The sequence below is a fragment of the Pristiophorus japonicus genome, chromosome 4 (genome assembly GCF_044704955.1).
Source record: "Pristiophorus japonicus isolate sPriJap1 chromosome 4, sPriJap1.hap1, whole genome shotgun sequence".
Classification (NCBI taxonomy): Eukaryota; Metazoa; Chordata; class Chondrichthyes; family Pristiophoridae; genus Pristiophorus; species Pristiophorus japonicus.
This window is the reverse complement of record NC_091980.1, coordinates 162,076,161-162,091,350: the sequence shown is the minus strand read 5'-3', so window position 1 is coordinate 162,091,350 and position 15,190 is coordinate 162,076,161.

Sequence of the window (15,190 nt, the reverse complement as noted above, 5' to 3'; positions counted from 1 at the left end):
GTCCACATGACTTTAATGTGGGGTCAGGAGAAGCACTCAACAACAACAACAGCTTGTACTAAAATAGTGCCTTTAACATAGTAAAACTTCAAAATTACGGCAGAATTGGTCAAAGAGATAGGTTTTAAGGATTGTCTTAAAGGACGAAAGAGAGGTAGAGAGGTGGAGCTGTTTAGGCAGGAAATTCGAGAGCTGAGAACCTAGGCAACAGAAGGCACGGTCGCAAATGGTTGAGCAATTATAATCAGGGATGCTCAAGAGGGCAGAATGAGAAGAGTGCAGATATGTCTGGGGTGTTGTGGAGCTGGAGGAGATTAGAGATGGGGGGGCGGCTAGAGGGAGGGGGTGGGGGGGTTGGTGGCAAGGCCATGAAGGGATTTGAAAACAAGAATGAGATTTTTGAAATTGAGACATTGCTTAACCGGAAGCCAATGTAGATCCACGAGCACAGGGGTGATGGGTGAATGGGACTTGGTGCTTGTTAGGACACGGGCAGCTGAGTTTTGGATGACCTCAAGCTTATGTAGGGTAGAAAATGGAAGGCCAGCTAGGAGTGCATTGGAATAGTCAAGTTTAGAGGTGACAAAGGCATAGACGAGGGTCTCAACAGCGGATGAGCTGAGGCAAGGGTGGAGACGGGTGATGTTATGGAGGTGGAAATTGACGGTTTTAATTATGTCACAGCTATGTATTCGGAAGCTCATTTCAGGATTAAATATGACACCAGATTTGCGAACAGTGTGGTTCAGCCTCAGACAGATGCCGGGTCCTCCTGACTCCACATTCAGGTAAGTATGTTTTGAACACTTACCTTGTTTGTTGTGTTATGTATGTAAACATTAGCAATGTGTCAGACTTGCCATCAGGGGACGATGTTGGTCAGGGCGTGGTGAGCTATGTCACCGACCTAAGACGTCTTGCAGGACCGTGCGTATTTGCTGGATTTTTGAGGGAAGTGTTGCGGGATTTTTTCATGCTTGGAATCGGCCACGAATCATTCTTCGCAAACTGCTGTCTGCCAAATCCCGAGATCTGAGCAAGTCCAGCACGATAGCCCAGGCTTTCATGTCAACGAACAATCACACGAAACAAATATCATTGCAGCATCGAAGCACACCGGCAAGCACTGTGCATAAATTAACGCCTTCAGCAGGCAGAACTGTGCATGGCAGGGCCTACACGCCTGCAGAGGCCAGACCTAGGATGACTCAGATTCCACCGTGGGGCGTGAATGCGAATCCATTAACACCATGTTGGCGCTGCGGGTGTAATCATCGAGCCCATCAATGTCGATTCAAGCATTACGTGTGCAAGGGCTGTGGAACAATGGGGCACCTCCAGTGAATGTGCAGATGTGCTGCAGCTCACCATGTGGCCGTCGGCAGAAGATTATATAATTAGCATCACGGAGACATGGCTCCAGGGTGTCCAAGGCTGGGAACCAAATATCCAGGGGTATTCAACATTCAGGAAGGATAGACAGAAAGGAAAAGGAGGTGGGGTAGCGTTGCTGATTAAAAAGGAAATTAACGCAATGGTAAGGAAGGACATTAGCTTGGATGATGTGGAATCTGTATGGGTGGAGCTGCAGAATACTAAAGCACAGAAAACGCTAATGGGAGTTGTGCACAGACCAGCAAACAGTAGCAGTGAGGTTGGGGACAGCATCAAACAAGAAATTAGGGATGCGTGCAATAAAGGTACTGCAGTTATCATGGGCGACTTTCATCTTCATAGAGATTGGGCTAACCAAACTGGTAGCAATACGGCGGAGGAGGATTTCCTGGAGTGTATAAGTAATGGTTTTCTGGACCAATATGTCGAGGAACATGAGAATATAAGAACAGAAGAATTAGGAACAGGAGTAGGCCATCTAGCACCGCGAGCCTGCTCCGCCATACAACAAGGTCATGGCTGATCTTGCCGTGGACTCAGCTCCACTTAGCGGCCCGCTTCCCGTAACCCTTAATTCCCTTATTGGTTAAAATCTTTTTGTCTGTGACTTGAATACATTCAATGAGCTAGCCTCAACTGCTTCCTTGGACAGAGAATTCCACAGATTCGCAACCCTCTGGCAGAAGAAATTCCTTCTCAACTCGGTTTTAAATTGTCGCTCCCGTATTTTGAGGCTGTGCCCCCGAGTTCTAGTCTCCCCGACCAGTGGAAACAACCTCTCTGCCTCTATCTTATCTATCCCTTTCATTATTTTAAATGTTTCAATAAGATAACCCCTCATCCTTCTGAACTCCAACGAGTAAAGACCCAGTCTACTCAATCTATTATCATAAGGTAACCCCCTCATTTCCGGAATCAGCCTAGTGAATCGTCTCTGTACCCGCTCCAAAGCTAGTATATCCTTCCTTAAGTAAGGTGACCAAAACTGCACGCAGTATTCCAGCTGTGGCCTCACCAATACCCTATACCTTTGCAGCAGGACCTCCCTGCTTTTGTACTCCATCCCTCTCACAATGAAGGCCAACATTCCATTCGCCTTCCTGATTACCTGCTGCACCTGCAAACTAACTTTTTGGGATTCATGCACAAGGACCTCAAGGTCCCTCTGCACCGCAGCATGTTGTAATTTCTCCCCATTCAAATAATATTCCCTTTTACTGTTTTTTTTTCCAAGGTGGATGACCTCACACTTTCCGACATTGTATTCCATCTGCCAAACCTTAGCCCATTCGCTTAACCTATCTAAATCTCTTTGCAGCCTCTCTGTGTCCTCTACACAACCCGCTTTCCCATTAATCTTTGTGTCATATGCAAATTTTGTTACACTACACTATTTCCCCTCTTCCAGGTCATCTATGTATATTGTAAACAGTTGTGGTCCCAGCACCGATCCCTGTGGCACACCACTAACTACCAATTTCCAACCCGAAAAGGACCCATTTATCCCGACTCTCTGCTTTCTGTCAGCCAGCCAATTCTCTATCCATGCTAATACATTTCCTCTGACTCCGCGTACCTTTATCTTCTGCAGTAACCTTTTGTGTGGCACCTTATCGAATGCCTTTTGGAAATCTAAATACACCACATCCATCGGTACACCTCTATCCACCATGCTCGTTATATCCTCAAAGAATTCCAGTAAATTAGTTAAACATGATTTCCCCTTCATGAATCCATGTTGCGTCTGCTTGATTGCACTATTCCTATCTAGATGTCCCGCTATTTCTTCCTTAATGATAGTTTCAAGCATTTTCCCCACTACAGATGTGAAACTAACTGGCCTATAGTTACCTGCCTTTTGTCTGCCCCCTTTTTTAAACAGAGACGTTACATTAGCTGCTTTCCAATCCGCTGGTACCTCCCCAGAGTCCAGAGAATTTTGGTAGATTATAACAAATGCATCTGCAATAACTTCCGCCATCTCTTTTAATACCCTGGGATGCATTTCATCAGGACCAGGGGACTTGTCTACCTTGACTCCCATTAGCCTGTCCAGCACTACCCCCCTAGTGATAGTGATTCTCTCAAGGTCCTCCCTTCCCAGATTCCTGTGACCAGAAATTTTTGGCATGGTTTTTGTGTCTTCCAATGTGAAAACCGAAGCAAAATAATTATTTAAGGTCTCAGCCATTTCCACATTTCCCATTATTAAATCCCCCTTCTCATCTTCTAAGAGACCAACTTTACTTTAGTCACTCTTTTCCGTTTTATATATCTGTAAAAGCTTTTACTATCTGTTTTTATGTTTTGCGCAAGTTTACCTTCGTAATCTATCTTTCCTTTCTTTATTGCTTTCTGCATCATTCTTTGCTGTCTTTTAAAATTTTCCCAATCTTCTAGTTTCCCACTAACCTTGGCCACCTTATACGCATTGGTTTTTAATTTGATACTCTCCTTTATTTCCTTGGTTATCCACGGCTGGTTATCCCTTCTCTTACCGCCCTTCTTTTTCACTGGAAAATATTTTTGTTGAGCACTCTGAAAGAGCTCCTTAAAAGTCCTCCACTGTTTCTCAATTGTGCCACCGTTTAATTTGTGTTTCCAGTCTACTTTAGCCAACTCTGCCCTCATCCCACTGTAGTCCCCTTTGTTTAAGCATAGTACGCTCGTTTGAGACACTATTCCTCACCCTCAATCTGTATTACAAATTCAACCATACTGTGATCATTCATTCCGAGAGGATCTTTTACGAGGAGATCGTTTATTATTACTGTCTCATTACACAGGACCAGATCTACGATAGCTTGCTCCCTTGTAGGTTCTGTAACATACTGTTCTAAGAAACAATCCCGTATGCATTCTATGAATTCTTCCTCCAGGCTACCCCATGCGATTTGATTTGACCAATCGATATGTAGGTTAAAATCCCCCATGATTACTACCGTTTCTTTTTCAGATGCCTCCATTATTCCCTTGATTATTGCCCACCCCACCATGAAGTTATTATTTGGGGGCCGAAAAACTATGCCCACCAGTGACTTTTTCCCCCTACTATCTCTAATCTCCACCCACAATGATTCAACATTTTGTTCATTAGAGCCAATATCGTCTCTCACAACTGCCCTGATATCATCCTTTATTAACAGAGCTACCCCACCTTCTTTCCCTTCTTGTCTATCTTTCCGAATCGTCAGATACCCCTGTATGTTTAATTCCCAGTCTTGGCCACCCTGCAACCACGTTTCTGTAATGGCCACAAAATCATACCCATTTGTAATGATTTGTGCCGTCAACTCATTTGCTTTATTTCGAATGCTGCGTGCGTTTAGGTAGAGTATTTTAATACTCGTTTTTAAACCATGATTTTTAGTTTTGACCCCTCCTGCAGCCCCTATATATTCAGTGGCCCTTTTTGTTTTTTGCCTTGGGTTTCTCTGCCCTCCACTTTTACTCATCTCCTTTCTGTCTTTTGCTTTTGTCTCCTTTTTGTTTCCCTCTGTCTCCCTGCATTAGTTCCCATCCCCCTGCCATATTAGTTTAACTCTTTCCCAACAGCACTAGCAAACACTCCCCCTAGGACATTGGCTCCGGTCCTGCCTTGGTGCAGACCGTCCGGTTTGTACTGGTCCCACCTCCCCCAGAACCGGTTCGAATGCCCCAGGAATTTGAATTCCTCCCTGCTGCACCACTGCTCAAGCCACGTATTCATCTGAGTTATCCTGCGATACCTACTCTGACTAGCTCGAAACCAAACACAAGCCACTCATTTTGCTGTTCTCAGAAAGCAAAGGTATCAACACCGATGCTTCATCCCGCATCCAAAGATGGGCACTAACGTTATCTCCATATGACGATGTAATCCACCACAGACCAGGCAGTGAGAACTGTGCTGACGCCCTCAGTCAGCTACTGTTGCCCACCACCGGGGTGTAAAATGGCGCAACCCGCAGACACACTTCTTGTAATGGATGCTTTTGAGAGCAAGGGGTCACCTGTCACAGCTCGCCAGATCAGGACCTAGACTAGCCAGGACCCTGTGCTATCGCTAGTGAAAAGCTGCATCCTCAATGGGAGCTAGTTGCCAGTTCCCAGGGAAATGCAAGACAAAATTAAGTCATTCCACCTACGCAAGAATGAAATGTCCATCTATTCGGACTGTCTCCTATGGGGGAATCATGTAGTTTTGCCAAAAAAAGGCAGGGAACCATTTATACACAGCCTTCACAGTACCCACCCAGGCATAGACATGATGAAGGCTATCGCCAGGTCTCACTTTGGGTGGCCCGGCATTGGCTTGGCATTGGAGTCATGTCAACATAGGAATAGTGCAATCAAGCAGATGAAACATGGATTCATGAAGGGGAAATCATGTTTAACTAATTTACTGGAATTCTTTGAGGATATAACGAGCATGGTGGATAGAGGTGTACCAAGGGATGTGGTGTATTTAGATTTCCAAAAGGCATTCGATAAGGTGCCACACAAAAGGTTACTGCAGAAGGTAAAGGTACGCGGGGTCAGAGGAAATGTATTAGCATGGATCAAGAATTGGCTGGCTAACAGAAAGCAGAGAGTCGGGATAAATGGGTCCTTTTCGGGTTGGAAATCGTGGTTAGTGGTGTGCCACAGGGATCGGTGCTGGGACCACAACTGTTTACAATATACATAGATGACCTGGAAGAGGGGACAGAGTGTAGTGTGACAAAATTTGAAGATGACACAAAGATTAGTGGGAAAGCGGGTTGTGTAGAGGACACAGAGAGGCTTCAAAGAGATTTAGACAGGTTAAGCGAATGGGCTAAGGTTTGGCAGATGGAATACAATGTTGGAAAATGTGAGGTCATCCACCTTGGGAAAAAAAACAGAAAAAGGGAATATTATTTGAATGGGGAGAAATTACAACATGCTGCAGTGCAGAGGGACCTGGGGGTCCTTGTACATAAATCCCAAAAGTTTAGTTTGCAGGTGCAGCAGGTAATTAGGAAGGCGAATGGAATGTTGGCCTTCATTGTGAGAGGGATGGAGTACAAAAGCAGGGAGGTCCTGCTGCAACTGTATCGGGTATTAGTGAGGCCGCACCTGGAGTACTGCATGCAGTTTTGGTCACCTTACTTAAGGAAGGATATACTAGCTTTGGAGCGGGTACAGAGACGATTCACTAGGCTGATTCCGGAGATGAGAGGGTTACCTTATGATGGTAGATTGAATAGACTGGGTCTTTACTCGTTGGAGTTCAGAAGGATGAGGGGTGATCTTATAGAAACATTTAAAATAATGAAAGGGACAGACAAGATAGAGGCAGAGAGGTTGTTTCCACTGGTCGGGGAGACTAGAACTAGGGGGCACAGCCTCAATATACAGGGGAGCCAATTTAAAACCGAGTTGAGAAGGAATTTCTTCTGCCAGACGGTTGTGAATCTGTGGAATTCTCTGCCTAAGGAAGCAGTTGAGGCTAGCTCATTGAATGTATTCAAATCACAGATAGATAGATTTTTAACCAATAAGGGAATTAAGGGTTACGGGGAGCGGGCCGCTAAGTGGAGCTGAGTCCACGGCAAGATCAGCCATGATCTTGTTGTATGGCGGAGCAGGCTCGAAGTGCTAGATGGCCTACTCCTGTTCCTAATTCTTATGTTCTTATGTTCTTATGTTCTAATGAGCTCAAACCAGAGTCCAAATGGGTATTGGTGCATTTTCTTAACTCTGTGTACGCATGCAAATGCTTCTTTCTCAACCATACTGTTGGCTCTTTCAGCCTCAGAAAAGCTTTTGGAAGCATATGCAACCGGTTGCAGTTTGCCTGACACATTGGCTTGCTGTAGCACACAACCAACCCCGTACGAAGATGCATCACAAGCGAGTACTAAATGTTTACAAGGGTCATACAATACAAGTCACTTGTTAGAACATAGCAGGTTTCTGGCCTTGTTAAAGGCTGTCACATGGGGATTTACCCAAAACCCAGTCGTCACCCTTGCGTAGCAATAAATGCAATTGTTCCAGCAAAATGCTCAACCATGGTAGAAAGTTACCAAAATAGTTGAGGAGTCACAGGAGCAAATGCAGCTCTGTCACATTCTGTGGTCTGGGTGCATTCTTGATGGCTTCTGTCTTGGAGTCCATGGGTCTGATGCCGTCCGCCGCAATCTTTCTCCCCAGAAATTCGACCGCTGGTGCTAGGAAAACACACTTGGAGCATTGCAGCCTGAGTCCCACTCTGTCCAGTCGCTTGAGAACCTCTTTCATGTTGATGCACGTCAATTTTTTTGAAGGTTCAGTCAGCTCCTGTGTCATGTAAGCAGAGGTTAGATCCAGCTTGGTGAACAACTTCCCCCGTGCCAGCGTTGTGAACAGGTCATCTGCTTTGGGTAGTGGATACTGGTCCTGTAACGAGACTTGATCGCTACCTTGTAGTGCCCGTAGATTCTGACCGTGCCATCGCTTTTCAACACCGGAACAATTGGACTGTCCCACTCGTTGAACTCAACTGGTGATATGATCCCCTCTCGTTGAAGTCTGTCCAGCTCAATCTTGACTTTCTCTTGCATCATGTAGAGAATTGCTCGGGCCTTGTGATGAATGGGTCGTGCATCAGGGACTAGATGGATCTGCACTTTGGCGCCTGTGAAGTTGCCGTTACATGGCTCGAATAACGACGGGAATTTGTTTAGCACTTGGGCGTACCGAAGACAGTGCTTTGATGTCGTCCCAGTTCCATCGGCTCTTTCCAAGCCAGCTTCTGCCGAACAGCGTTGGGCCATCGCCTGGTGCAATCTATAGTGATAAATCATGCACAGCTCCATCGTATGATACCTTCACTGCCGCACTGCCAATGATTGGTATGAGCTCTTTGGTGTAAGTGTGCAGCTTGCAGTGGATTGGGCTTAGTTTTGGCCTTTGTGCCTTGTGGCCTCAGATTCTCAAAAGCCTTCTGGCTCATTATTGACTGACTCGCCCCCGTGTCCAATTCCATGGAAACTGGAATGCTGTTTAATTTGACTTTTAACATTATTGGAGGGCTTTTGGTGCTGAAGATATGTACCTCATACACTTCCTCTTCAGCCTCGGGTTGAGTTACGTCTCTTACTCGTTCAGCGTGATCCCCGCCAGAGCGGTCATAGAAACATAGGAAATAGGTGCAGGAGAAGGCCATTCGGCCCATCGAACCTGCACCAAAATTCAATAAGATCATGGCTGATAATCCACCTCAGTACCCCTTTCCTGCTTTCTCTTCATACCGTTTGATCCCTTTAGCCGTAAGGGCCATATCTAACTCCCTCTTGAATATATCGAATGAACTGGCATCAACAACTCTCTGCAGCAGGCAATTCCACAGGTTAACAACTCTCTGAGTGAAGACGTTTCTTCTCATCTGACTCCTAAATTGCTTAACTAAATTGTTTAAACAGTGTCCCCTGGTTCTGGACTTCCCCAACATCGGGAACATTCTTCCTGCATCTAACCTGTCCAGTCCCGTTTGAATTTTATATGTTTCTATGAGATCCCCTCTCATCCTTCTAAACTCCAGTGAATAAAGGCCCAATCGATCCAGTCTCTCCTCATATTTCAGTCCAACCATCCCGGGAATGTGTCTGGTGAACCTTCGCTGCACTCCCTCAATAGCAAGAACATCCTTCCACAGATTAGGAAACCAAAACTGGACACAATATTCCAGATGAGGCCTCACCAAGGCCCTGTACAACTGCAGTAAGACCTCCCTGCTCCTATACTCAAATCCTCTAGCTATTAAGGCCAACATACCATTTGCTGCCTTCACCGCCTGCTGTACCTGCATGCCAACTTTCAATGACTGATGTACCAAGGCACCCAGGTCTCGATGCACCTCCCCTTTTCCTAATCTGCCATTCAGATAATATTCTGCCTTCGTGTTTTTGCCACTAAAGTGGATAACCTCACATTTATCCACATTATACTGCATCTGCCATGCATTTGTCCATTCACGTAACCTGTCGAAGTCACCCTGCAGCCTCTTAGCGTCCTCCTCACAGCTCACACCGCCACCCAGTTTAGTGTCATCTGCAAACTTGGAGATATTACATTCAATTCCTTCATCTAAATCATTAATGTATAATGTAAATAGCTGGGGTCCCAGCACTGAGCCCTGCGGCACCCCACTAGTCACTGCCTGCCATTCTGAAAAGGATCCGTTTGTCCTGACTCTCTGCTTCCTGTCTGCCAACCAGTTCTCTCTCCACCTCAGTACATTACCCCTAATACCATGTGCTTTAATTTTGCACACCAATCTCTTGTGTGGAATCTTGTCAAAAGCCTTCTGAAAGTCCAAATACGCCACATCCATTGGTTCTCCCTTGTCCACTCTACTAGTTACATCCTCAAAAAATTCCAGAAGATTTGTCAAGCATGATTTCCCTTTTATAAATCCATGCTGACTTGGATCGATCATGTCGCTGCTTTCCAAATGTGCTGTTATTTCATCTTTATAATTGATTCCAACATTTTCCGCACTACTGATGTCAGGCAAACCAGTTTGTAATTACCCGTTTTCTCTCTCCCTCCTTTTTTGAAAAGTGGTGTTACATTAGCTGCCCTCCAGTCCATAGGAACTGATCCAGAGTCGCTAGACTGTTGGAAAATGATCACCAATGCATCCACTATTTCTAGGGCCACTTCCTTAAGTACTTTGGGATGCAGACTATCAGACCCCGGGGATTTCTCGGCCTTCAACCCCATCACTTTCCCTAACACAATTTCAGACCTAATAAGGATATCCTTCAGTTCCTCCTTCTCACTAGACCCTCGGTCCCCTAGTACTTCCGGAAGGTTATTTGTGTCTTCTTTCATGAAGTGAGAACGAATGTATTTGTTCAACTGGTCTGCTATTTCTTTGCTTCCCATTATAAATTCACCTGAATCTGACTGCAAGGGACCTACATTTGTCTTCACTAATCTTTTTCTACTTCACATATCTATGGAAGCTTTTGCAGTCAGTTTTATGTTCTCGGCAAGCTTTCTCTCATATTCTATTTTCCCCCTCTTAATTAAACCCTTTGTCCTCTTCTGCTGAATTCTACATTTCTCCCAGTCCTCAGGTTTTTCTGCTTTTTCTGGCCAATTTAAATGCCTATCCTTGGATTTAACACTATCCGTAATTTCCCTTCTTTGCCAGGGTTGAGCCACCTTCCCCGTTTTATTTTTACTCCAGACAGGGATGTTCAATTGTTGAAGTTCATCCATGTGATCTGTAAATGTTTGCCATTGCCTATCCACTGTCAACGCTTTAAGTATCATTTGCCAGTCTATTCTAGCCAATTCACGTCTCGTACCATCGAAGTTACCTTTTCTTAAGTTCAGGATCCTAGTCTCTGAAATAATTGTGTCACTCTCCATCTTAATAAAGAATTGTACCATATTATAGTCACTTTTCCCTAAGGGGCCTCTCACAATAAGATTGCTAATTAGTCCTTTCTCATTACACATCACCTAGTCTGGGATGGCCAGCCCTCTAGTTGGTTCGTTATAATCTACCAAAATTCATTGGACTCTGGGGAGGTACCAGCGGATTGGAAAGCAGCTAATGTAACGTCTCTGTTTAAAAAAGGGGGCAGACAAAGGCAGGTAACTATAGGCCAGTTAGTTTCACATCTGTAGTGGGGAAAATGCTTGAAACTATCACTAAGGAAGAAATAGCGGGACATCTAGATAGGAATAGTGCAATCAAGCAGACGCAACATGGATTCATGAAGGGGAAATCATGTTTAACTAATTTACTGGAATCCTTTGAGGACATAACGAGCATGGTGGATAGAGGTGTACCAAGGGATGTGGTGTATTTAGATTTCCAAAAGGCATTCGATAAGGTGCCACACAAAAGGTTACTGCAGAAGATAAAGGTACGCGGAGTCAGAGGAAATGTATTAGCATGGATAGAGAATTGGCTGGCTAACAGAAAGCAGAGAGTCGGGATAAATGGGTCCTTTTATGGTTGGAAATCGGTGGTTAGTGGTGTGCCACAGGGATCGGTGCTGGGACCACAACTGTTTACAATATACATAGATGACCTGGAAGAGGGGACAGAGTGTAGTGTAACAAAATTTGCAGATGACACAAAGATTAGTGGGAAAGCGGGTTGTGTAGAGGACACAGAGAGGCTGCAAAGAGATTTAGATAGTTTAAGCGAATGGGCTAAGGTTTGGCAGATGGAATACAATGTCGGAAAATGTGAGGTAGATTTTTAACCAATCAGGGAATTAAGGGTTATGGGGAGCGGGCGGGTAAGTGGAGCTGAGTCCACGGCCAGATCAGTATTGATCTTGTTGAATGGCGGAGCAGGCTCGAGGGGCTAGATGGCCTACTCCTGTTCCTAATTCTTATGTTCCCACTACAGATCGAGGGCACTATGCCTCCTAGCTAGAGGACGCTGTAGCTTCTATTGTTACACCTTTTCTTTCCTAAGAAACAAAAGGGATTACAGTGAACTGCAACATAAGCTGGTTGGGAATACATGTCGTAAACAACATTAACTTCTTATGAATACATGTAGTAAAGAACTACAAGTTTAGCAAACAACAACTAAAACCTTGTCTTAATGTTTCTTTATCCAAGTGTCCCGTGTTGATGATTTCTTATTTCTGTACATAATGATCCAGGTATTTTGGTGTTGTGCCGATTCTGCTGCTTTGCCTCAAACTGTTTCAGTGGTGTTCTGTGCACTGATCGCTTCAGTCCCTTTTTCAGTGTTTTCATGTGTTGTCGTTGAAGTGCTGTTTCGTGTGTTAGTTGGCTGTGTTAGCAGTGGAACATGTGTGGGTGTCACTGAGATCTCTGGAGTTTCGATGAATGTCTCAGCGCTCTTTCTCAGATGTTTCCTATGTTGGTGATACTCACAGCCATCTTCTGTAATGACCTGATATGACCGAATGTCGACTTGTTTCTGAACCTGAGATTTTTGCCAAACTTTACTGTCTTGCATTTGTTTGAGTCTCACTGTTTCTCCTTCCTGCAGTGTAGGAAGTGCTGTAGCACCTCTGTTGTAGGAGTGTGCTTGTTTGGCACGCTTCTTTTCTTTGTTGATGTTGACGTCCGGTACGATTCTTGGTTTGAGTAGTTTATTTGCGATAGGGATGTTTGTCTTTGTGCGGCGACTGACTAAGCGTGGTGCTGGCGAACTATCAAGGCCTTCAATTGGTGTGTTTCGCCAGATGAGAAGGTTTTTGAAGAAGTCTCCGCAGTCTTTCTTTGCCTTCTTGATAAAACGCTTTGCGAGCTTAACCGCGTTCTCAACCTTTCCATTGCTTTGTGGATATTCTGGGGAGCTTGTTATGTGATCGAATCCATATTTTGTGGCACAGTTTGTGAAGTGTTGTGAGTTGGAGGGAGATCCATTGTCGGATTGAACTGTGTCTGGAATACCGTGATTGGAGACGTGTTTCTTGAGGTGTTTGATGATAACAGTGGCATCCTTCTTTCCGTGCAGATTGTCTATCTCGAAATAGCCCAAGTAGTAGTCCACTGTGCATAAGTAGTCGGCCATCGAGTGTGAATCTCTCACAACTAATCTTTTCCCATGGTCACTGAGGGAGGCCGTGACTTATCATTGGCTCTTTTGGTTGGCTCGATTGACAGGTGTTGCATGTTTCACACTTTGAAACATCGGGCTAGACTTTCCACTTCACATCGCCCATCTAAGGCCCATCTATCGCCCAAAATGGACCTCGATCGCGCATTTTGAGCAAAAGGTGGAAACTAGGCCCAAAATATCGCCGGAAAAATAGGCACTCAAGTTCCCACTTTGATTGCCGAGATGAATCGCCCAAAGGATCGCCCACAGAAGTCCCATCCCAAGTTTCAGCACCTCGCACACACTTCACTGGGCCGATGCAAGGCCCAAAAGAGTGCTCAAAAATAGTTGCTTTTTCAGGGCCTAAGAGAAGGAAATGTGCACTACGCTCGACATTTTTAACTTCTGAGGAAGGGTGGAGAATTAGTTCAGAGTCATTTAGAGAGTAAAATTGAAGCAAATTGTACTCAGAAATTTGGGACAGGGAATATAAATAGATATTATCAACTTATTTATGCTAAATAGATCTCATATATTGGAATTATTTTGTAAGTATCTTTTACATAGTGAAGTTATTTAATGATATTGTTGGTGCCTATCAAAATCACTGGTATACAGCTTAGAGAGTACAGAAAGGGCAGACCACAATGATTAGAGAGTATAGAATAGAGAGATTATTAAAATTAGTGAAGGTAATTATCAATAGTGATGGGGCCTATGTTTCCCTGCCTTTAATTGCAACTGCTCACACACTGGTTACTGAAAGGATCAATCGAAGAGGTGGCAGAGTAATGCGTAGACGGAGACGAAGACAGAGGAGAGACCGTACAGCCAACGGAGGTACTTGGAGAAGCAATCCTACCTGAACTTGTCTGAAAATGCTTGTCTTTGGGAGCTGTGATTCCGGAAGGAGGTCATCGATGAGATATGTCAACTCGTCAAGGCTGATCTGCAGCCTTCCAGCACCATCAGAACCGCACTGTCCATTAAAGTGAAGGTTACTGCTGCCCTGGCCTTTTACGCATCGGGATCTTTTCAGGCTTCAGCTGGCAACATCTGCCATATCTCTCAGCACACTACACACTGCTGCATTCGACAAGTGACTGAATCCCTTGATGCTCACAGGATGGACTTCATAAGCTTCCCAATGACCAGGGAGGCACAGACCGAGAGTTTATTGTGGTGTGTTACATGCTGCATAACCTAGCTATAAAGAGAGGACAAATAATGCCAGATCATGCTGCCGGTCCACCTCCAGAAGGAGATGAGACAGAAGAGACAGCCGGTGAAGATGAAGAGGAGGAACAGGCGGGAGAGGATGCGGGGGAGGACATAGGGGAGCTTAATCAGCCTGGCGATCTAGCACCGGTACCACCACACCCTTCCCGAAGACCAGTAGCCAGTGGCAGTTACACGGCCGCTAAGATTTTGCGTCAGCAGCTCATTAATGAATGCTTCGCATGAACTATTATTGTTGATATTCAAATGTTCAATTACAGTTACGTTTAGTCAAACGTTTCATTTCTGTGGGGAAACAGAATAAACAAACATATGCATGAAAAACTGTATGTTGTAAAACTTATGTAACTAAGAGAGAAGGTACAAAAGTTGTATAAAAATTTTTATTTTGTTAACAAACAAAATTTTTTTAAAGTACTAATGGACAACACCTTCCCTCCAACCCCCCACACCCCCGCACCAACCCACCCTTCCCTCAAAATCCCCAAAACGTTCGAAGAAGAAATTGAACATTTTAAAGAACAAGTGGCCATTTAAGTAATGATAACAAGTGACCATTTCAGTCATGTTAACAAGTGACCATTTCAGTGATGATAACAAGTGACCATTTCAGTCATGCTAACAAGTGACCATTTCAGTGATGATAACAAGTGACCATTTCAGTAACGATAACAAGTGACCATTTCAGAAAGAATGGAAAGTGAACAGTTAAGTAATGATAACAAGTGAACATTTAACTATTGAATACGTGGCTAATTTAGTAACAATAACAAGAGAATAATAAAGTGATAATAACAAGTGAACATTTTAAAACAAGTGAACTATTAAGAAGCACTCCCCCTCCCTACCTGTGGCCATGTTTCTCTCCAGATCTCCAGATCCTGTCCCACCCCGTGTTCGCACCCCACCCGCCCGTTTTGGTCTCCGCAGACCGACACCAAGACGTCGTGCAGAGTGGGTCGGCAAGACTTCCTGCTGTGGTGGAGGTAACGGAGCGGAAGCAGAAGCCTCAGGCTC